Genomic DNA, 25315 nt, shown 5'->3' on the forward strand with positions numbered 1-25315 from the left:
TCTATGTTAAAAGTAACTGTTCTTAGTGAAGTGACTGATGGAGAACTTTATTCAACACCATTAGCTCTATGCTCAAGTCATTAGCCATTTTCATTGCTATGACTTGGATGTGATTTGTGCCCACCAATATGCATGTTGAGACTTGGTTCCTAAAGTAACTGTGCAGACAAGTATTGGAACCTGCAAGAAAAGATTAGGTCACTACAAGGAACTGATATTTTTCTCTGGAGAGAAAGTTCTCACTCTTGTGGGACTGGATTGGCTACCATAACAATGAGTTGTTATAAAGTAAGCCTGCCTCCTTCTGTCTCTCTCCTCTTTTCCTCTTCTTCTCCTTCTTCTTCCTCTTTCCCCTCCCCCTCCCTCTCCCCTTCCCCCTCCTTCTCCTCCTCCTCCTTCTTCTCCTCCTCTCTCCTCTCTCTCTCCCTCCCTCTCTTCCCCTCTCTCTCCTCTCTCTGTCTCTCCACATGTACCTGCTGCCTCTACACCAGGAGGCCCTCACCAGAAGCTGAGCAGGTGCTGACACCATGCTCTTGGACTTCCAGAACTGGGAGCTCTTAAACTCTCTTCTTTGTAAATTACTCTACCTCAGGTACTTTGTTATAGCAACAGAAAGCCATCTAAGGCAATCATACATGCAAAAACCAGAAAGAAATAAGGTATTGGAGCCAAACTGCATAAAATGTTCAAACCCCAGCTCAGCCACTTTCTAGCCATAACAAGTAACTTAATTTTTCTATTTCCCAGTTTCTTTATTTATAAAATATGCATGATAACAATAATCCCTACCTCAGAGTATTGGTATGAGAAAGAAATGGGTTCTTATAGGTAATATGTAAGGAATAGCACCTGGCCCAAAGTAAAAATTTTATAAGTATCCGTTAAATAATATATTAAGTGAAAAAAGGCAGGAATTTATCCTTCTTAGCCAAAGCATTATTATTCTGAGTTTTATTGTTAAAAGAAACATTAGATGTCATTTTTCATGAATTATCTGTATATGCTTCAAAGTGTATGTTTTCCTTTCAATCTTCTTATACTATATCTTGAAATAACAACTGTTACTAAAATGATGGAAATTTCATTTGGTAGAACAACAGGAACACTAGAGATTTTATTAAAACTGTTACTTTGAGAATTTGTTTCTGAGAGAATATAACATTCCCAACATTCTTTTATTAAAAAAAAAACAAAACTGGATTTAAGCACAAGGTCCACTGTAAAAGGATGATTAAAAAATAAAATTTATTAAAATATGAAGACAGAGTCTACAGTAGAACCAGCTTAAGCTATTACCAATTTAATGTGAGGATAGATATTGCAGACAGAATTTTTTAAAGCAAAATATTGGTTTTATAAAGATTTGTTTTCTTGTTAACAAGAATAATTTCAAATACAATAATGTTAAATGCAGGTGGTAGCTATCTTTCTGACAGTCTCTTGCTATCTCTCAGCTTGTTTCTTACAACTATAGGGCCAGGGATGTAGCTCAGTGGCACGGCGCCTTCCTGGCAAGCGCAATGCCCTGAGTTCAATACCTGGTACAAAAAAATAATAATAATTGCCACTCCTGGGCCCAGGTTGCATTGATCTCGAAGATGCTGACATAGCAATGTCTCCAAAATTAAACAGGCTGCTGGTGAACAGGTACACTGCAGTCACTGGATAATTTCAAGCAGGGTCCAGCCAGCCCAAGGTCAGAGTAGAAAGCAGGTTTTCCAGAATGGAAATGAAGAGCCCTTTCTCACAATCACTTTGTTCAACACCTTCCTTCTGCCTATACAGATTCTCTTCCTGGTCTCCTGAAGGCCTACCCAGGATGATGGCTTATCCTGCACAAAATCACCCCCATTGGTCTTCTGAAAGACTGACAGACAGAAAAAGATGAAAAATGAGTTTATAATGCTTTTAGTGCAGTGATGTTCTAAAGCAAAAACATACAGTATTAGGAAATTATTATTTTCATAATTTAAGAATTTTACAGAAATATAGATAATTTCTAAGTTTCTCTCCATTAAAATGTGAAAAGTACTCGCAGTGGTAGGAATTTTTGAACTTGAAACAATCTTAATTCGTTAAGGCAATTAATGAAAAATCCTTGTGGTTCACAGATAAATTTAGCATATTTTGTTCATTTAACAAATATTTTATGGCATTTTGTATGTACTACTCTTGTGGGGCAGGTACTAATAGTAACAACATTTCCATTTTACAGGCGTGAAGACTGAGACCAGGTAATTTGCCTCCACTCACTGGTAGGAAGGCAATAGGCATGGGAGCTGAATCCAAGCTTTCTTCTTCCAAGAGCTATGTTTTTAAACCACTAACCACCTTGCCTCCCTATAAGAAAACGTTCTTTGAAAGATTCTCACAGTTAGAAAATCACATCTCATTCTTATTTTATTTTCTATGCAAAATATCTGTCACTTATGTGATCCTAATGCCTTGAAAGAAAATGTCTGCTAAAACCATAAGTCCCACCCAGATGGAATATTTTATTTTGATAATCTCAAGCTTGATACTGCTTACTGAAAGTGATTTTTTTATACTGTATTCACAACAATGAGATTCCTATTTGGCCATTTCAAATTCACAGACAACTAAAAGATTTGGGAAGTAGCTCTACATGCACAAAACATCTAATCCTCTTGATTAAATTTGAACTGCCCCTTGCTCAGTTAGGCAGCATATACACTAAAATTGGAATGGTACGGAGAAGATTAGCATGGCCCTGTGCAAGGATGACACACAGCCTTCCATATTTTTGCTTCCCCTCTACTAATCTTCACTGTCAGGAAAACTGAAGCTCTGAAAATTAATTAATTAATTAATTAATTTGAACTGCTATAATTACAGACATAACCACAAGCTTGGCTTCTCTTATGTAGGTGCAACAGAATGTGAAGGAAAGATTTAATACTCTTAATTTTAATGAAGGACATTTTGTGTTTAAACTATCCAGGTTAATAATCTAATACACATAAATTAATCAGATGTTTGTTGAAGATTCCTGTCTTTGCTTAGCCTCACCTATCAAAAATTTTGTGCTGAAACCCCCTAAGAGTTACCAGATTCCTCCTCATTTTTGTTCAATAAAGTCACTCCCAAATTCTGTAATAGTAACTGACCAGTATTGAAAGTTCATTATAAGTTCCTCAAAAGGTGCTTCAACCTCAGTACCTGGAAAAAAAAATAAGAACCTTGTTCCAGAAGCCAAAGAACATGACTATAAAATGACAATGGTACCTCAGTTCATGAACTTAATTCTTTCCACAATTCTGCTTGAACCAATTGCAAGCATAGTGGCAGGTAATGTTCCAGAAGTATCGATTCACTTAAACCTCAATTAGATTCCTATAAGAATGATGCCATTTTATTATCATTTCACAGATGTGGGAAGTGAGGCATAGCAAAATTAAGTCACATATCCTAGTCATGTAGCAGGCCCTCTGAGCAGATTTTAATCACAACACAGTAACATCAGAGCCTTTGCTCACCACCACCATACAAGAATGGTCCATGAGGTCTGCCTCAGAGCCAGTCAAAGGATTCATATGCACAAAGATTGCTTTCAGTACAGTTACAGCATTTTAACTCACATTTTTACATTCTAAATCCTCTCATACTCCTTCCTAGAGAGAGTATAATCTCTGAGGGTCTTGGAGAACAATTCAAGAGTAAGGATTTGGGGAGCATCCTGGGGCTGACCTGAGGTCTTGGGTAGTAGCCTGAGGTGCTCGCAGCCATAGTCCCCTTACTGCATGGTATACTTTGAGTCCATTGATATAACTCCTTGTAATTCTTTACTGACACTAAAATGCTATGCAAGATTCAATGTCAACAACTCCCAAGCCCTTCTTTTATGACAGTCAGCTTAGCAATCAATGTGAAGGAGTCAGTGAAAGACATGCACAACACAGTCAGATAGAACTCTGTCCTGCCTCTTGCTTCTCAATTAAGTATCCTAGAATTTAGTGACTTAAGACAAGCATTTTATTTGCTAACAGTGTTATGACTCGAGAATTGTGGAAGACAATAGAGAGGTAGTTCATCTGTGAACTATATGGCATCAGCTGGGGCAGCTAGGATGAAGGAATCCACTTCTAAAATGACTTCTGCACTCTGGTGTCTGGTGCCTCAGTGATCCTTGAGGTCCTTTGCTCTTCACATGGCATTGCATGCTCCAGGGCCTTCCATTTGTCTTGTTCCTTTCCCAGCATGGTGGTTCCGGTGATACCACTGTGTTTGCATGGTGTCATGGTTCTTTGAGGAAAGAAGCAGAAATTGACAGATCAATTAAAGGCTATGCTCAGAACTGGCAGAGCATCCTGCTAACACATTCTGCTGGTCAGAGTCACCCCATTAAAAGGAGTGGAGAAATAGACACCACCTCTCAGTGAGGGAGTATCAAAGTCATACTGGGAAGGAGAATTAATGGTGGGAAATGCTGTTGCCTCCATCTTTACAACATGGGAGTCTGAATACCTTGAAGAGCTTCTACTCTAAGGGATTTGTAGATGACACTCCATGCAGGAATGCAGGAGGTCTGCAAACTTAAAAGGGAGAAATTATATTTTCATTTCCCCCAATCTTCAAACTACACTTTGGGCAGTGTTTGTGATTTTTTTTTACTAATAGAAATCAAATATTTTCACAGCATATTACGTTGTTATAAATATCTCAGTATCATTTATACTCATCAATAATGTACTATAAAATTATAGTAGCTATAAAACTCTCACTGGATCTTTCATTTAAAGTGTTCATAAAGAATCAAAATACTCCTCTATTACTATTTTATTTTTCAACACTTTGGTAATGACATTTCAGTTTATCTGTTTCATTTATACTCTACATATTTTATTTTAAAAATTTGAAAACATTATTCTGGAAAGAGAGTTTATAGGCTGCACCAGAAAGCCAGAAGCTTCCATTGCCTTAAAGGATTCCTGCTGTGGAAGAAAATCAGAACATTAAACACATGAACACATAAAACAATGGTATAATCTAGTGTTGAATGCTGTAGCACAGGCTTTAAGCATTCCAGGATTTCTTCTGCTTGATGGCACAATTCAACATGATGCTTTCCATGGTGACTTTTGACAGTTGTATACACTCATGTAACCATGACCACAGTCAAATTAAAGAAAAAAATATCAAACTGGAAATTCTCAAGAAATTTTCAGAACATCTTGGGAATGAAAAATACCTTAAAAGATTCTAGAAGGGGAAAAATATGTCCTACAAAGAAAAAAAAGATGTAATTTTTAAATGGAATCCCTAGATTCTATATCTTCAACTTTCTGAGAAAAATAATTATAAACTTAACATTGTAGACTATTTGGTATAACCCTATAAAAATTTCAATCAAGAGAGAAGGTAAAATAAAGCCACTTTTGGGCATGTGAAAATTCCAAAAGTTTATTTCATATGCAGTCTTTAAAGAAATTACATAAAATGCTCTCCAGCCAAAGCTCAAGAAAGGTAAAAACTTGAGAGCCAAGAACAGTGACAGCAATCCAAAAACAGGGTAAAAACTCAGGATGACAGCTTGGCCTCCAGCCCAGAGAGCAACAGCTGGGCCAAAGGTGATAAGTCAGATGGTTCTGGGACACATGTCTTCAGCAATTACATAGCATCCCTTACCATGGATGAAATATGTGTGCAGAACATGGACAATCTCAGCGACTTGATGAAAGCACACAGCAAAAGATAAAATAAAAACATTGAGATCATAAGCTAATAAACAGTGCTAACACAGTCATAATAATGGAATATGACATGTTGCTATTTTCAATTTTAGATTCAACCAGTGGACAAAATATGCAAGGATTACTACTATGAAGGAGATGATAAAGGCTACCAAGAGTTTTGTGTGTGTCAAAGTGGGGAAAAGAGCAGATAAAGGAGTGGAAAAGGCAATGCAGGGAAGGACAGGAATGCTAATTTACTCATCTTAATAATAATAGTTAACACACTACATAACATGTACTCCTTATGGGTGATAAAAATGAATGCATTCATCCAATTTTCCAAAATAAGGAACAGAGGAACAAGAAGGATGAAGCTTCTTATAATATATTGCCTCTTCATGGGAAGTCAAGAGATGCAGTGACCCTCCTGTCTCAGCTTCCTAGGTGCTGGGATTATAGGCATGTGCTGGCTTATATCTTAGTTTCTTGATATATCTTGATTCTTATTTTTTCCCCATTCTCCTGTCCTCCTGTCAACCCCTCCGCCCCTCCCTATTTACAAAAACTTTGTTTCCGTTTTTTCCTTTTCTCATATTTATTCCTTTCCCTTGTTTCCTTTCCCCATGCCTCCCACTTCCCCTTCCCCTTTGGACCTTTTCTTCCTATTTAACATTATCTATTATACAAATTAAAAGAATCATTCCACAGTGATGTATGTGCACCCATGTTTATAGCAGCACAGTTTGTAATAGCTAAAACTTGGAAACAGTCCAATTGCCTATCAAGTGGAGACTGGATAAAGAAGATGTGGGTTTTTTCTGTAAAAAAAGTTCAAGGCCAGCCTGGGCTACAAAGTGAGCTCAAAACCAGCTTGAACTACATAATGAGACCCTGTTTCAAAAATCCAAATAAATAAATGCAATATATATATATATTAAAGCCATTATTTCTCTATTAATGGCATAATGGCATAAAACAAATTTACACAGCACATTGATGATTTTTGGAACTCTACAGGAATTGAATCCGTTTTGTACAGGTTTATGAAAAGACAGACTAATAAGAGGAAAAGAATATAAATTTTAAAATACCACTGAATATATATAAAAAATTAATAAATGATAAAGATGGTATTTCACTAAAGAAAAGATAGAATTAAGTTCCAAAAGATTAGGTTAGCTACTTTGAATGAATAAATGTTACCAAAAAGTAATTTTAAGATGAATCATATATTCATATTTGTAATGAAATTATATATAGAAAATGTGTAAGATTACACACAATTTTGGAGTACCAAAAGCCTTTTTAAATCTTAAAATTTATAATTGATAAGATTAATAAATTAAACTACATATGTATTTAAAATTACAGCAGACAACAGAATACCATAACCAACATAAACAGACAAATGATAAACCAGGATCCTTATTTACACTTTCAGTTTCTCACACCAGACAAACTATTCGGTATTTATATATGCGTGTCCTATTTATTCCACATAAGAGTATGACCTCAATATGCATCCATTAGCAATAAATGCCTCTACTTTCTCATTCTTTATGGCTGAGTAGTACTCCATTTTACAAAAAAACCAACATATTCTTTATCCAGTCTCCACTCGATAGGCAATTGGACTGTTTCCAAGTTTTAGCTATTACAAACTGTGCTGCTATAAACATGGGTGCACATACATCATTGTGGAATGATTCTTTTAATTTGTATAATAGATAATGTTAAATAGGAAGAAAAAGTCCAAAGGGGAAGGGGAAGTGGGAGGCATAGGGGAAAGGAAACAAAGGAAAGGAATAAATATGAGAAAAGGAAAAAACGGAAACAAAGTTTTTGTAAATAGGGAGGGGCGGAGGGGTTGACAGGAGGACAGGAGATTGAGGAAAAAAATAAGAAACAAGATATATCAGGTAAAGGTACAAATTCCCAATGATGAATGTCATCATATTGTGTAACTAAAATGTACTAATAAACTTAATGAATAAAAAAATAACAAACCAGGAAAAAATGGCAACACACATAACAGTGGTTCTTTTGCTTTCCTTTACAGACCAGCAGGTATAGAACTTAGGAAAAAATGAGCAAAAGACAGCACACAGAAAAAAACACTGCTGATTGAAAATTGTCCTGAATGATGGATTTGGCAGTTGGCCATTCATAACCCTCCTGAAAGCACTTAGTGATATAGAAAGATAAAGTAAGAATTCCTGGGATGCTGGGTAGTAGAAAAGTAACAATGAAGAATAGAAAGAGGAACATGGGGTGGGAAATGGACATGACTAATGGTCTTGAGTCAAAGGAAGAAGAAGCCACACCAAGAAAGACTTCAACATATAAAAAGGTGAATTTGGTATTAGAAAAGTCAAGGGATTGTGAGTTTCAAGTTGGATGAGAGAGAGAGAGAGAGAGAGAGAGAGAGAGAGAGAGAGAGAGCGGTGGAGCTGACACAAAGCACAAGAGGAAGGATAGAGATATCAAGGAGATCAAAGGGATGCATCAAAGTCTCAGTTGCCAAGTCTGACTTAATAAATGAGTAATTGAACTAGAGCAAAAATAAAGTGATTGGTGTTGAATTCAAGCAGCAGTAAGATTTTGGATAAATCAATTATGTGACCATCAAAAGTTCTCAGGATAATAACAGTAAGTTCCTACCACTAAGGGTAGAGCTTAGCGGCCTGAGACAGCTGAGACCATCGGTGAGATAAACAGATGGCACAGAAAAGTAGCGGTAGCAATCTTGATTGGAGCAGAGCAGCAAGATCATGGTCTAGGGTGTGAGAGCTGGAATTTAACTGCAGGATTTCAAGTTTTTGTAGGTAAAATTTCTATTTATGATATTTATTTCATAATTTCTCTGTGAAAATTCAGTGAGAGAACATATATAAATAGTCTAATGCACTTGTGGTAGCTAGTATTCTATTTAGTATAATTTACCTCATATGCTCCTGCAATCAGAGATGAAGTACACATAGGTAATCACATTCCGTGTTTTCATTTGCAAGATACGATATTGGAAAGCAGGGACCTGCTGCGTCATGTCACTATTCTGTGACAGAAGGTCCTTCTGTAAACTGGCTTCTATTTCCAGCACTAAATTTAGTTCATTCTGAATAATATAAGTTGCACTTTTAAAAACTCTCTAAATGCATACAAAGAGAAATCTGTTTTTAGGTGCATGTGAGCAACAGAAAATACCAACAAATACAATGAATAAAACAAAATGAGTGCTTGAATAACTATGGAGAAATATAGTAACTACTACAAAAGATTCAGTTCAAAATTGTTTTATTGGTCAGTCTTATCTGATACAAAAAATACAAATGTAACTTTGCAAAGAGCAAGTCTTTTGAAATTTAATTAATGTCTGAAATTTAGTTACAGATTGAAGTTAGATAAGTGGGCTGGTAGAACACAGATTATACTGAATAGTCATTAAGTGTCCATTGATTAAACTGTCCATTATTAAATGAGTTAATTAGTTTTTGAAGAATTGCAGTGACAGCTTCTCATTTAATATGGTAGACATAGTTAATGGTCTCAATTGTATAAATAGAAATGAATATCAAATAATAGTTAATGATTACCATTTATTTTTTAGAGTATAAAGCTATCTTTATTGAACCATGTATCAATTGGAAACTTTTTTCTGAGACCCATTCAATGACTCTTTTTGGTGGATAAGACAAAGAGTTGAGCAAAAGTTGATGATTCTAATTGGAAGAAGAAATAATTTGGCTCCAACCTCCTCCATTTCATCTAGAGTTTTTGAAGGGAATGTTATATCATTTAGATTTTTATTTTCAGGGAAATTGGCTTTTTCTGTTTGTGTACTCTTCTGGGAATTTTAATATATGCAACATATGTATAGATCCATGTATCCACTGTTATACATGGAATACAAAACACCCCCCCCAAATCTCTTTATAATCACCTCCTCCCCTGCTATAATTCCTGACAACCACTAATTTGTTCTCTTTCAAGAGTCATATAAATGGAACAACACAATGAACCTTCTGAGACTGACTTCTTGCTCCCAGCATGTCTTTGAGACTCATCCAAGTTGTATGTATAAAGAATTTGTCACTTTTACTGCTGAGTAGTGTTCCATAATATGAACATATCACATTCAGTTTATCTAATTCATCTATGGAAGGACATTTGTGTTACTTCCAGTCACGGACAATTAAAGAAAAGGGGTATGGAAAACATTTGTGTATAGATTTTTGTGTGGATATACATTTTCATTTCTTAAAGCACTTACAGGAGTGAAATGTTTGGGTCCTACAATGACTATGTTTAACTTGATAGGAAATTATAGTTTTTTCAGAGTGGCTATGCCATTTTTGGGTTCCCACCATTAACAATGAATGTGAATTCCAGTTGTTCCCAATTCACATCAAAATTTGGGTTTGTTGGTAATTCTTGTTTTTAGCTACTGAGAAATACAAATTACAATAGCTCAAACAATTAACTACTTTAGTCTAAATCTCAACATGTACAAGGTATGTATGTTGAAAACTACAAAATACTGGTAAAAGAAATCAACGATGGGGCCAGGGATTTAGCTCAGTGGTTCTGCTGCCTGCCTTGCAAGAGCAAGGACCTGAGTTCGACCCCCGGTAACAACAACAAAAACAAAAATCAATAATGACCTAAATAATGGAGTAATATTTTGTGTTCTTGAATTGAAAGAACAAAGAAATAAATGCTTTCCAAATTGAATTACTATAGATTTACGGTGACATCAAAGGCAAGAAGGATTTTTTTTGTAAATACAAGCTGATTCTAACATTTATTTGAAAAAGCAAAGAAACTAGAAGACCTAAAAGAAGTTTTTGAATGAAGAATAAATTTGGGAACATTTGTATAAAAAGGATATTTTACTTCCCTGGGAGACTATGCATTGTCTATACAAGGGATGGTGAACCTTTTAGAGCTCTCAATGATACAAACAGCCCTCTGTGTCCTAAGTTCACCCCCACTGGTCTACACCATTCCACCTTACCAGGATCTGATTTCAGAGAGCTATTTTTTTTCATTAAGTTTATTGGTACATTTTAGGTATACAATACAGTTATATTCATCATTTGGATCTTGTACCTTTACCTGATGTATCTTGGTTCTTATTTTTTCCCAATTTCCCAGGCCTCCCTTCACCCCCTCCACCCTTCCCTATTTACAGAGACTTTGTTTTCATTTTCTCCTTTTCTAATATTTTTTCTTTCTTTTTGGGGGAGTGGGTACCGAGGATCGAACTTGGGACTCTTTGCTTGCGAGGCAGGTGGCAGAACCACTGAGCTAAATCCCTGGCCCTCTAATATTTTTTCTTTTCCCTTCTTTCCTTTCCCCTACCTTTCTCACCTCCCCTGCTTCTTTAAACCTTTTCTTCCTATTTCACATTATCAATTATACCATTTGAACATTATTTACACTTTTAGTTTTTCACACCAGAGGAACGATTTGGTATTTACACGTGTGTCCTATTTATTTCACTTAAGAGTATGCCCTCAATATGCATCCATTTAGCTATAAATGTCTCTAGTTTCTCATTCTTTATGGCTGAGTAGTACTCCACTTCATCCAGTTTCCAGTTGATGGGCATTTGGGCTGTTTCAAAGTTTTAGCTATTGCAAACTGTGCCACTATAAACATGGGTGTGTATATATCACTGTGGTATGATTCTTTTAATTCTTTTGGAAAGATACCCAGCAGAGGGATATCTGGGTCAAATGGGACCTCTAATCATAGTTTTTTGAGGTAACTCCATATTGATTTCCACAGTGGTTGCACCAGTCTGCACTCCCACCAACAATGGAGAAGGGTTCCTTTTTCCCCACACCCCACCAATATTTGTTATTGGTTGATTTCTTGATAGCAGCCATTCTCTGGGGTGAGGTGGAATCTCAGTGTTGTTTTCATCTGCATCTCTTGAATGACCAGTGATGTTGAACATTTTTTCATATATTTATTTGCTGCTTTTACTTGTTTGTCTGAGAAGTATCTATTCATTTCAGATGCCCATTTTTGAATCAGGTCTTTATATTTGGGGGGTCTGATTTTTTTGAGTTCTTTATATATTCTAGATAGTAAACCTTTGTCTGAGGGACAGCTGGTAAAAATTTTTCCCACATTGTAGGCTGTCTCTTAGCTCTGTTGGTGGTTTCTCTTGCAGTGCGGAAGCTTTTTAAAAAGATGAGATCCCAGTCGTTGATTCTTTGTGCAAGTTCCCATGCTACTGAGGATTTGTTCATAAAGTCTTTTCCTATGCCAATGTCTTCAAGAGTTCTACCTAACTTACCTTCCAAGTTTAGTGTTTCTGTTTTAATATTTAGATCTTTAATCCACTTGGATTTTAGTTTAGTGCTTAGTGAAAGATAGGGGTGTAGTTTTAATCTTTAACAGGTTGAAATCCAGTTTTTCCAACTCCATTTATTAAAGAGGCTCTTTCCTCCAGTGAGGATGGTTGGCTCCTTTGTCAAAGATGAGGTAGCTGAGTATGTCTGAAGTTGTTTCTGTATCTTCTAATCTATTCCACTGATCCTTGGGTCTGTTTCTTTGCCAGTACCATGCTGCTTTTATCACAGTGGCTTTGTACTATAGTTTCAAGTTGGGGATTGTGATACCCCCTGTCATGTCTCTGTTGCCTAGTATTATTTTGCTATTCACTAAGTCTCAGAGAGCTATTTTTAAACTATAAGATAGATAGGCATTTTATTTTATTTGAAAGTTCAAATGTCTCCTTTTACACTCTGTGGAAAGACAGTTTGTCTCCATTTCTAATTCATTTCAATATTCCTTTACTCCATGTAAAGGAAATAAAATTAAAAGTGACTAAGAAGGATGAAGGTAGAAAATCGGTGATGTTTACTCCTCACCTCTCAAGCATGTCCCATTCCACCATAGCTACCATCTTGAAGAATGAGAACAAACTGACAGAAGCTGTTAAGGAACCTACTTCACTGAAGGGAGAGAAACTAACAAAAATTGAAAAGGGCTATATCAGTAAGGAAAAATTCTAATGACCCAGATTACAGACCAAAAACAGACACATATCCATCTCAGCACTATGATGACCACAGCCAAAACAAGAAAAAATCTGTGATAGTCAGAAAAAAAGGTGGGCTCAATTATAATGTTGTATGTAGTGCTTAATTCTAGAAGGCTTAAGCATTCCAAGTAACATGATTCATTTCATAATGTGAATATGAGTGGAGAGTCTGTGAGTGCTGATGTGAAAGCAGCTAAAGAATTTTGGGAAACTCTTTTTTTTTTTGGTACCAGAGATCGAACTTGGGACCTTGCACTTGTGAGGTAGGTACTAGAACCACTAAGCTAAACCCCCGGCCCCGGGAAACTCTAGATAAGTTGATTGTGTAGAGAATCACTTGCCAGACCAAATTGTCAATATGGATGAAATCCCCTAATTTTGAAAATGGATGCTTGACAAGAATTTTCATCCATAAAGAAGCTAAGTCAGTGATTTCAAGGCTCATAAGGACAAGATAACAACTTTGCTTGGGGGCAGTGTTGCAGGGTACAAATTGATCTGGTACAGTGAGAATCCCAGGCTCTTTGTGCACACACACTATTCCTACAGGAATAATAAGAAGTCATGGATAAACCAGCAGCTCTTCCAAGATGTCTTCTTGAGATGCCATGCAGGGAAATGAGTAAGTACTGATTGGAGAATAACCTTTCAAGATTGTGCTTATTGTTGATCATGCTCTACACACCTTCCTTTTGTTGGTTATCTTCATCCAAATATCAAAGTACTATTTCTTTCCTCAAACACCTCATTTGGATCCAACCAGTTTGAGCAATTAGAAAAGCTTTTAATGCCCACTGCCTGAAGAGGACCTTTGCCCAGGCTATTGCTGCAAACTGAGGCAGACAGCAAGACTTTGATGCAGTTCTGGAAGAATGATAACACCTGTGACTGTATCGATAGCTTGGAATGTACTAGGAATGATGTCACCAAGGAGCATGTGCCTGGCATCTGTAAGAAAATACTTAAGATGTTTGTCCATGATCTCAAAAGACTTGATCAGGCCAAGGAGGTTGCAAAAGTCAGCATGAGTGTAGTTGAGATGGCAAACAACTTTAACCTGGGTGTAGGCATGATGACACTGAAGAGCTTCTACAGGTGCTTCCTTATTGATGAAGGAATGGTTGTTGGAACTGGAGGGAGAATGTTTATCTGAAGAGGCAAGAAAAAGAAACTGCAGGAGAAGGAAAAAACCAAAGAAAATTCACAGTGAGGAATTTAGCAGAAACTTTTGCAGACCTCAGCAAGCTCCTCAAAAGTTCTGAAAACATAGACCCCCAACACCAAAAGTTTTCATTCGTGGAGAGGAATGTTCATGGTACATTACCTACTTCAAAAAAAAGCCATAATTAAAAAAAAAACATGGACAAATTTCTGAAAAGAGTGACATGCTCAAGAAGAGCCTTGGCAGATCCTTCAGGAGAAATTCCAACAAGCGTTGATATCAGAGGAGATCACTTCTTCTCGCATGTTACTTCCCTCAAGACCTCCTAGGGGACAAGATATGAAGGTGGAAGACCGTTGTATTGAGGATCCTAACCCTGTGTAGGCCTAGGCTAACGTGTGCATGTGTGTGTCTTGGTTTTTAACCAGAAAATTGTTAAAGCTTCTAGTGTTGGACAAGTAATCAGATATGCTACAGAACTCTCCAGGTTTAAACAGACTGACCTCCTTCCAGGTTTACTCTTGATATCTTGCTATCCAGTGAAGGAGAAAACTCAGACCTTAAGCTCTGTTTTTCCCAAAACAGATAATAGTGACGCTGTATTATAGTCTAATAATAAAAAACACAGTATACCCCAAGTCATTTTTAGAAAGCACATTTGAGGTATAGTTTCTATAATGTATACTTATTTATTGCCCTTTAAAAATGCATATGTAGAAGTTATTCTTTTATTATTTTCTACTATCTTCTTAATTTGTTCCAAAGATAATACTGCCTTTCTGCATTCTTCCTAGAAAAAGGAGGAAAAAACCCTCAAATTCAGCAGTGCTGCTGTCAGATAAGTAGATGTCAATGTATAATTACAAGAAAAAAACCTAAAAATTACAGTGTGTTTTAATTCAGTCTTTTTCTACATAATGGTTCTCTGTCAGACTTTATCATATTCTTAGACTTCAGTTTGATATACCAAAGTTAATAATGATAAAATGTTTGTTTTGTTTACTGTGGGGGAAAAATTAAAGGTCCAGATCTATTAAAACAAAATGGTTTATGGGATAAGAACATAAAGAAATAAAACATTTTATATAACTACACAATGTGTATTTTAAGTGGTATTATGAGTCAAAAAGTTTTTTAAAATTAAAAGCTTGTAAAGTAAAATGTGTTAAATACATGTACTAACTCCCCACAATGAATACACTCAGTACGTACTGTAAATATGTACTAATAAAAAAGTTACTGTAAGGTAAGTTTAATTTATTATTGAAGAAAAATTTAGTATAGCCTAAGTTTACAGTGTATGTAAAGAATACAGCAGTATACAGTTATGCCCTAGGCCTTCACTATCACTCACCACTTACCTATCTATGATCACCCAGAGCAACTTGCAATCCAGCAAGCTTCATTTATGGTAAGTGCCCTATATACATACATCATTTTTATCTTACATAGTATATTTTTCTATACCTTTTCTATGTTTATATATAAAAATATTCACCACTGCATTACAATTGTCTACAGTATTCAGAATAGCTACATGCTGAACAGATTTGCAGCATAGGAGCCTAAATGTGTAGTAAGCGACCATCTAAGTGTGTGTAAGTGTATCCTAGGATGTTTGCACAATGAAAAAACTGACCAATGATGTATTCTTCAGCATGTATCCTAGTCATGACACTATATATGACTGTGTTCATGAAGTTGCTCTGAAATTTCAGCCACTAGGCTATGGGTAGAGCCTGCCATCTACCGTCATAAATGTTCTGTGCAGACTTGTGTTTGAGGCAGCTTAAAAATATGATTCAAAATGCAAATATGTTTTGGTTTAAAAATAAAGAGTACCTTGTAAATAGGGAGGGTGGAGGGGTTGAAGGTAGGTCAGGGAAATGGGGAAAAAATAGAACTAAGATATATTATGTAAAGGTAAAAATTCCCAATAATGAATTGTATACCTATAATGTACCAGTAAAATTAATGAATGACAAAAAAGAGTAAATAGACACTCTTTTCTTTAAGGGTTTTTCTTACCCTTTTACCCATCCTACTTGATATGTTTATGTTGCTTATGAATTAATAAAACAGCAAATCTGGATTTCTTATCCACAGTCTGATGACCTCACTCCTTCAACCTTAAACATTATATTTAGCTTAAAATTACTCAAATTCTCTTAATAGTGGGCCAGCATTTGGACTTTCATTGGTCTGCATAAAGAAATATTACTAGAGGGAGAGGATTATATTAATCTAATTCTGGGATATCTTACCACATGTATAGTTTGAGGTTCAATTAAGGTCCCCAAACCCTGAGGGGAAAAGTTTTTTCTCATAGTTTTAAATTCTGTGGTCAGAACTGCAGAAAGGAACATAAAAAAGGGATAGATGAGAACTTTTATTTCTCTTTGCCTCTAACCTTCTCCCCCTCTTCATCTTCCCTTGTTTTCATTTCTTCATAGCACTTAGCACTAGCTGAAATTATTTAGTTCACTTATCAGTCTACTGGACTCCCTCCAAAGTCATTTTTCCTGTTCAAGGCTCCATCCTCAATATTTAGAAGAGGACTTGGCCCCAAAATAAGTGCTTTAAAAATATTTGTTGATGGCCCCTGACACAAGCAAGCAGGCCCACACTGGCTGCATGGCATGACCATCCAATAACTCCAACATCTCTACATTTTGCTTCCTCTTGGCACAGGACAGCTGAGGCGGAGACTGACCAACTGATTTGATCCTAGATGAGGACAATACCCAGGGAGAGAAAGTAAGTCCAGAAACCCAGCAAAGCCAGGTGTGGTGGCAAATGCCTATAATTCCAGAAAGCAGGAAGCTGAGGCAGGAGGATTGCTGTGAGTTCAAGGCCAGCCTGGACTACATAGCAAGATCTTGTCTCAAAAAACAAACAAACAACAATAACAAAACCAACAAAAGAAATCCAGCAGACCCAGAGAGAAAGTATGGACCTTGTCAACAACTTCGGGGACTCCAGTGTTACCCTCCCAAAGTGACTGGGTGAGAGACAAGCACAGGAGACCAGCACGAAGAGGGAATGGGACAGACTTAGAAACCCCTGAGAAGTATAAGCTCACGCTGGGAAGCATAAACTCAGGCTGGGAAGCATACTGACTCTGCCTTCTGTAGGGAGCAGCCAGACCTTACAGGAACTGACATTAAGTCCAACAGTCCACTTGAACCTATGGCCCGTGGCCTATATCCCACAGAGGCAAAGAGCTGCTGCATTTCCCATCTACCCACAGGATCAAGGACATGACTTGGCTTAGGAGGGGTGAATGGATAGAAAGGCCTGTAGTGCAGAGAGGGTGCCTCAAAAACCTATATGGCCTAAAGCCAAGCATAGAAAATTGTGACTGGCTTGATTCCAAGATTGCAGATCGTGGAAAGAAATCACACATTCAAAACCATACAGGAAGGTTTTCTTTGACTAGGTCTTTTTCTTTCTTTCTTTTTAGTTTTTATTATTTTTCTCTTTCTTTCATCAGGTTTCTTGGGGGGTTGGGGGTTTTCTCCAATTTTTTGGATTTATTTTCTTTTTTCTCCTTTTCTATTTTCTTCTTTCAACTTTTTTTTGCTTCCATTTTATCTTTATTCTTTTTGTATTTTGTTCTATTTTTTTTCTTCTTTTTCTTATTTGAGTGTTCCTGTGGCTGTTTTCTAATACTATTAATCTCCTTTTACTCTCCCATAGAAGCCCTGTCTCACTTTTCTGTCTTCCTCCTCACAGCCCATTGATTAATTTTTCAAGTTTTACTTTTTTCACTCCCTGGTTCCCCAACCTCTGTACCTTTACAAGTATGACTACTAAGTTGTATGAATCTCTGCATAGCTAGTTAACTTTCTGCAATTGCTGTTGCATACTGTTCTATTTTTATTAGAGGTAAAATTGTTCCAGTTAATATTTACTGTAGGTCAATATGTGTTTGTCTTAGTGTTCATATTATAATTATAGACGTCTTTTGTATGGTTAAGGGTGGTACATTATTTGTCTTTGAGGTTTGCCAAAATTCAGGTTGTCTTTGATGCTGAAATTGATGCTGATTTTATTATTATAGCCCAGGTGACATAGTTGTTGCCATTAATTGTTTTTCTTGGGATGACAATATCTTGATTGCTTTAGGATCATTAACACTATTGTGGCCCATTCCTGAAGACCTACATACAGGATCAAACATGCTTCAACCTCCTATCCCAAGTAAATAGAACTGGATAGATCCTGGGACAGAGGAAAGGGCCAATATATAGCCATGCCCAGAGGACCCCACTGAAAAGTAGACATTAACTAAAGAGGTTTCCATACTAACAAAAAAGTTTTCCACTAATTTCAACCTGCAAACATCAACACAAGCAAACAAAAAAATAAGAAGGCAGGCAAAAAAAATGCCTCTGAAAACTCCCAGCTCTCTCAAAGCTAATCCATGGTGCATTGAAGGGGAGGAAACCAAAAGCCACAGATAAATTACTCAAAATATTATCAGGGGAGATATAAAGCATTTGGCAAGCTCATAGAAGATTTAAATTAACAGAAACTTGGCAAAAAAAAAAAAAAAAAAAAAACCAGCCAGGCGTGGTGGTGCATGCTTGTAATCCCAGCACTTGGGAGGCTGAGCCAGGAGGATCACCAGGAGTTCGAGGCCAGCCTAAACTACATAGTGAGTTGAAGGCCAACCTGAACTATGTAGTGAGACCCTGTCTCAAATTAAACAAAACAAAATTTTTGAAAAATAAAATAATCAGCTAGTCAACAGAAGGCACTAATAAAAAGCTAGCGGAGCTAAACAAAATGATGCAAAACATGAATGACCAGCATAGAAAAGAATCAGAGTCTATAAAAAGGCTCATAATAGAAATTCAATAGTTAAAATTTCTTTCAAAAGTATGGGCATCAGAAGTGACCAAGGTGAGGACAGAATATCAGAACTACAAGACAGGCTTGGTGACCAATTAATGAGAGTGTGGTGGATTAACTGATGGTCAACTTGGAAAGCCCAGCTGAACTTAATCAGTGTGGTGCTGGGTATGGAAGACCCACCTAAGGATTGTTGCCAATGGCATAAAAAGAGAACTGGAGAGAAAGATCGTTTGCTGTTGATTTTCTTGGAAAAGTTTTCTGCCAATGGTTTTCCTGATGTGAACTTGACTGGTCTCATCAGAGAAGGAGGACCTCAGTTCCTCACTGTCACTGGGAATGGCCACTGATCTCATCAGGGGAGCTCTGATCTTCACTTTGAGTGTCACTTCCCGGCTCCAGGGTAGATCCTCAGCCTGGTGGCACAAATCCTTCATCCCACTGGTGCAGGATTTCTAGCTTCCACCACTCATCTTTGGGCCTGCTTTGTGCAGATCCTCAATGTGGACTTCCATGAGACATTGCTGTGGGCTCTAAGCCTCTGGCTGGACTTGTGGAGGACATTGCCTTGGGCTCTAGGCCTTTAGCTGGACTTACACAGTACATTGCCATGGGCTCCAGGCCCTCAGCTGAATTCTTTGGATGTCTAATGTGTGGAAAGATCTCTTGCACTCCTCTGCGTTTGACTTTTGGGGTGAATGTTATAAAATAATCCTATAAATTATGTATCCTGTATTAAATCCACTCCCTTGAAAACCCTGACTACAACAAACCTTAAAAACAAGAGAAGATCAAAAGTGGAGCCAAGACCTAGATGATACAAAAACTAAGCTAAGATTAACTGGAATTACTCAAAAATCAGAAGACAGCACAGATGGTATAAAAACTTTACTGAAATAATAGCAGAAAATTTTCCAAATGAGGAAAAAGAAAACATACAGATAAGGGAGGCATTTAGAAGCCCCAATAGCCAGGATTAGAAAAGAATCTCTTCACAGCATGTAACAGTCAAAATCCATGACATCTAACACAAAAATAGAAACATAAAAATGGTTAGAGAAAAACAACAAATCATTTATAAAGATACATTTATTAGTAGTACAGCAGACTTCTCAACACAAACATTAAAGGCCAGGAAAGTTTGGAGTGAAATGTTTCAAGGCCTAAAAGAAAACAAGTTTCCAACCAGGCTGACATATCCTACAAAATTATGTTTAAAAATTGATGGAGAAAGCTGAGTATGGTGGCACATGCCTGTAATCTCGGCATTCGAGAGACTGAGATAGGATCACCACAAGTTCAAGGTCAGCCTGGGCTACATAGTGAGTTTAAAGATAGCCTGAATTACATAGCAAAACCCTGTCTCAAAAAAAAGATGAAGAAATAAGATATTTCCATGATAAAGAGACCTAAAGAAATTCATGACCAACCAATCAGCACTCCAAAAAATTCTCAAAGATACCCTAGAGAGAGACAATGAAATTAACAATGACAATGATAACAATAACAATAGCAATGATAAAAATTCTAATGGAATAAATACACCAGCTGGATGAGCAGTTAAGTAGAAGGAAAAGATAGCGACAACAACAGGAAAATAAGGCAATGACAGGAATAAGTATCAGTTATAACTCTCAATCTGAATGATCTCAATTCCCTAATCAAAAGACAAGGATTGGCAGAATAGATGGAAAAAATAAAATTCAATGAGTCAGGGATTTAGCTGTGTCTCCAAGTGCAAGGTCTTGAGTTCGATCACTGGTACTGGGGGGAAAAAATTCAATGGTATGAGATACACAAGAAACATATTTTACTCAAAAAGAAACATATAGACTAAAAATGAAAGGATGAAAAACAATATTCCATGCAATAGGAGAGTGAAAAAAAAAAGTTATAGCTATACTATATTCAGACACAGTGAACATCAAGTAAAAACTGATCAAAAATGGCAAAGAGGGTCACTACATATTGGTAAGGGAACAATTCAATAGGAAGAGATGACAATTATTAACATATATGCACCAAACAATAACACAAAACTTTATGAAACAAATACTATTGGACATAAAAGATCAGATAAACATAAATACAATTAGAGTGGGGGGGACTCAATACCGCAGTATCACAAATAGACAGATCAACTAGACAAAATATCAACAAAAAAAATCAGAGTTGAACAAAACTGTCAAACTTAATAGATTTCTACAAAGTATTCCTACCAACAACAGAATACAAATTCTTTTCAGCAGCACATGGAACATTCTCCAAAGGAGACCATATAGTAGCCAATAAAGAGAGCTTAAGTAAATGTAAAAATCTGAAATTATTCCATGCATGTAAGCAAATAATAGCACAGAAATCAGTGACAAAAGAGAACGCAAGAATTATCCAAATTCATAAAAACTAAACAATACATTCTTAAATAAACAATGGGTTAGAGAAGAAATCAAGGAAAAAAATAAGACAGTATCTACAACTGAACAATAATGACTGTACAACATACAAGAGCATATGGGACACAATGAAAGGACTCTTAAGAGGGAAGTTTATAGCAGTGAATGCCCACATCAGAAAAACAGAGTGAGCTCAAATAAATAACCTAATGGTGCACCTTAAGGTCCTGAAAAAAACAAGAACAATCCAAGACTAAAGCTAGTTTAAGGAAGGAAATAATAAAAATCAGAGCAGAAATTAACAAATTTGAGACTAAAAATAAAAGAATCAATGAATTGAAGAGCTGGTTCTTTGAAAGATTAAACAAAATAGACAAACCCTTAGCCAATATTACCAAAATAAGGAAAGAGAAGACCCAAATCTATGCAACTAGAAATTAGAGAAATGGAATCACAAAGGATTATGCCAAGATCCAGATCATTGGTAACTGCTTTAAGCACCTGTACTCTAATAAAATGGAAAATTCAGAAGAAATTAATAGATTCTTAAATACATATGAATTATCAAAGCTGAACCAAGAAGATATAAAAATCCTGAATAATTCAATATCAGTGAATGAAATTGAAGAAAAAATAACTAGCAAGAAAAGCCCAGGTCTTGACAGATTCACTGCCAAATTCTACAAAGACTTTACAGAAGATCTAACACCAATATTCCTCAAACTCTTTAATGAAATCAAAAGAGAAGCAATCCTGCCAAAGTCATTCCTGAGAGCAAACATTACCCTAATTCCAAAACTAGTTAAAGGACCCAACAGAAAAAAAGAGCTAGAGGCCAATCTTTTTAATGAACATAGATGCAAAAATCCTCAATAAGATACTGACAAACAGAATGCATCAAATCATCAAAAAGATCATATATCATGATGAAGTAGGATTCATTCCAGTGATGCAGGGATGGTTCAACATATGCAAATCAATAAATGTAATATATCACATAAACAGAAGCAAGGACAAAAACCACATGATCATCTCAATAGAAAGAGAAAAAGCATTTGACAAAATCCAACATCCAAGCTGGGCATGGTGGTGCACACTTGTGATCCCAGCACTCAGGAGGCAGAGGCAGGAGGATTGCCATGAGTTTGGGGCCACCCCGGGCTATATAGTGTGTTCAAGACCAGCCTGAACTATACAGTGAGACCCTGTCTCAAAAATAATCCAATGTCCATTCATGATATAAAAAAAAACCTGAGGAAAATAGGTATACAAGGTCTTTATGCCTGTGTTCTTTGTCTTTAAAAGTCGCAGAATAACATGAGGAGAGCTAAAGAGATAATAAATAATAATTTATGATAGGTATATACAAATTGTATGGAAATAATATGTAAAATGATAGTCTTTATGATGCTTTTTTAATGCAAATTGAATGTAATCTTTTTTCCTATGCATTTAAATTTGTTTTTCAAGTGGATATTTATATTGAATTATTCAGCATTCCTTTACTGCTGCTGGAAATATCTCGATCTTCCAAATGCTTAGAACAACTTCCCCACTTTTAAAAGAGTTAATAAGAAAAAAAATTACCATTTCCAGAGATTAAAAAACAATAAAATATAAGATATGAGAGATGATCAAGGAATGTAGCCAATAAGGCCAACTCCAAGATAGCCTGAAGATCTAGACTAGGACGTGACTGGAGCCCATAGTCATTAAAGAGATGATAAAACACTTAGATTACAGGATTAAAACTTAAAAGAACAACAAATTTGGGTTATTTACAGAAAATTTTTCCAGACATTACCCTTGTGTTCATGTACTTTATTTTAGCTACATGCTTGGAATATATAGTATATAATATATTATACAAATTAAATATATTGCATGCAGGGGACCACAATATTGAATATGCCCAGAGCAGGCTGTAAACAGTGCAGGCTCTGAAGAATTAACCCCTCAACTGACTTGTTTTGAGAAGTGAATACAGCCAAATCCTACTTCCCAAGGTCAGAGTAAATCGCTCCCAAATTCCATTCCCACAATTAAAGCTTTCTTAACTAGAAGGATAAGGTTTTAATTACAACCCTATATTTTGTCTGTTCTGTTCCTAATTTGAGAATACTTTGTCTTGTGCTTTACAAGGCTTGCTTACATTAGCATCCATAGTAACTGCATGGCTGCATTTCCTCACATGTAGTTCCCCTTTAGCACATAGTTCACCTTTACCCCAACTGATTACCAATAAAAATTAGTGGCTTGGACTGACTAGTGCCTTTGCTGGATAAGCAGCATTGGTCATCCTGGCTCTCCAGTTTCTCTGTTTCTTTAGTTCTGTCTTTTAGGGTTTTTTCTCAACCTTGCACGGTACCTCTAAGCAGGAGATTGGAACCTAATGCAGAGGTCTCTGATAATTGCATATACATATTACAGAATTAAAATAATTATAAGAATACACTACTGTAATGGCTTGCATCTAAATATCTTCCCAAAGCCTCATGCACTCATAGGGGGTGCTTTTGGAAGGTGGCTAGATCATCACTGTGTGATGCTGGCATTAAGAAGGTGGTACTAAATTAGTCCACTGACTGGAATTAGCACCATTCTGGGTGTGGCTGAATGGATTTACTGAAGACAGAAGCCCCAACCTGGTATGGGTGGCACTACCCAAAAGGTTTGTAGAGTGTTTGAGATAAAAGGGAAAGCCAGGATCCCTTCTACTGCTGCTGTTGCTGCCACTGCTGCTACTGCTGGTCCCTCCCTTCTGCTTGCCACAGACTGTTTCTCCTCCAATATACCCCTTGGCCAGGCCACCCTCCCTTGGAAATAGCCAACTATGGACTGAAACCTCTACACACTGTGAGCTACAATAAACCTTTCTTTCCTCCTTTAACTTTGAGTGGCCAATATTTCATCTCAGCAATTAGAAAAGTGACTAACAAAATGGAATGATTAAAACAAAAAGTTAAGAGTTATTCTTGTGTGGTTGAAAGGACCTATTTCAAGCTGAGCATGGTAGTGCACACTTGTAATCCCAGCACTCAGAAGGCAGAGGCAGGAGGATTGCTGCAAGTTCAAGTTTACACAGTAAGTTTAAGGCCAGCCTGAACTGCACAGTGAGACCCTGTCTCAAAAAAAAAAGTGACTTGTTTTCAAGGATGCTTTATTTGTAAAAGCAAAATATTCGAAGCAACTTAAATGTTCATCAAGTTGGATATGGTGATTCATGTATATAATCCCAGCACTCTGAGAGGCTAAGGCGGGGAAGATTGAAAAGTTATGCCTAGGGCCGCAGATTTAGCTCAGTGGTTTCACTGCCTGCTGTGCAAGCGCAAGGACCCGAGTTTGATCCCCAGTACCAAAAAAAAAAAAAAAAAAAGTTAAGCCTAGGCTGGGCAATTTAGTGACTTTCTAAGATCATGTCTCAAAAATTTAAAAAAGACTGGGGATGTAGCTCAATGTAGAGGCCTCAGGCTCAATCTCCAGTGTCACACACACACAAAAAAAACTCCTCATCAATAGGAGACAAAATAAATTATGGCTCATATGTACAAGGGAATAGCTTTTGGCCTTCACAAATAAGGAGACATAAAACTGTAAAAGGGCTGTCTGTGCACTGGAGATCAGAAGGATCCAAAGGCCTGGAACTTAGTGTAGTGTCCTGTGCAAGTCCCTACGAGGAGGCCAAAGAGTCTGCAATGGGAGGCTAATGAGTCTGTGCTGGAAGGCAGGAGATGGACATCCAAAGTGAAGGTGAAGACTGGAGCTCTTCCTAAGAAACAGAAATGAGCCTTCCTTCTTCATTTCCCTTTTATGCCATTCAGGCAGCAACCCTATTGGTTGGTTTCACTCAGACCCAGGCTGGGTTTTCTGTCTTCACTAAATCCCTTCAGCCACACCCAGAACTATGCTGATTCACATTAGTTGAGTGTTTCTTACTCAAGTTGACACAATCAGTGAACTATCACAGGTAGTTTCCTACTATTGTGTAAAACATCAACTATATATACATATACAGATATTATATATGAACACATATATTTCCATTATACATGTGTCTATAAATGTGCATACAGGCCCTCAGACACATGGAATAGTTGATCCTATCCAGTTCTCATTCTTACAACATCTCAGAAAGCGAGAATTTTTAAAAATA

The 25315-nt window shown here is 36.7% G+C and overlaps 1 pseudogene; it reads left to right on the top strand.

Annotated features, from left to right (window-relative positions):
* The first annotated feature begins 2670 nt into the window (after positions 1–2670).
* On the top strand, positions 2671–2766 carry LOC147825234 (U6 spliceosomal RNA; annotated as a pseudogene).
* The last annotated feature ends 22549 nt before the right edge of the window (positions 2767–25315 follow it).

Source organism: Heterocephalus glaber, unplaced genomic scaffold, assembly GCF_053883595.1.
Source record: "Heterocephalus glaber isolate CG9 unplaced genomic scaffold, H.glaber_assembly_v1.0 deba00001504, whole genome shotgun sequence".
In the NCBI taxonomy this organism is placed as follows: Eukaryota; Metazoa; Chordata; class Mammalia; order Rodentia; family Bathyergidae; genus Heterocephalus; species Heterocephalus glaber.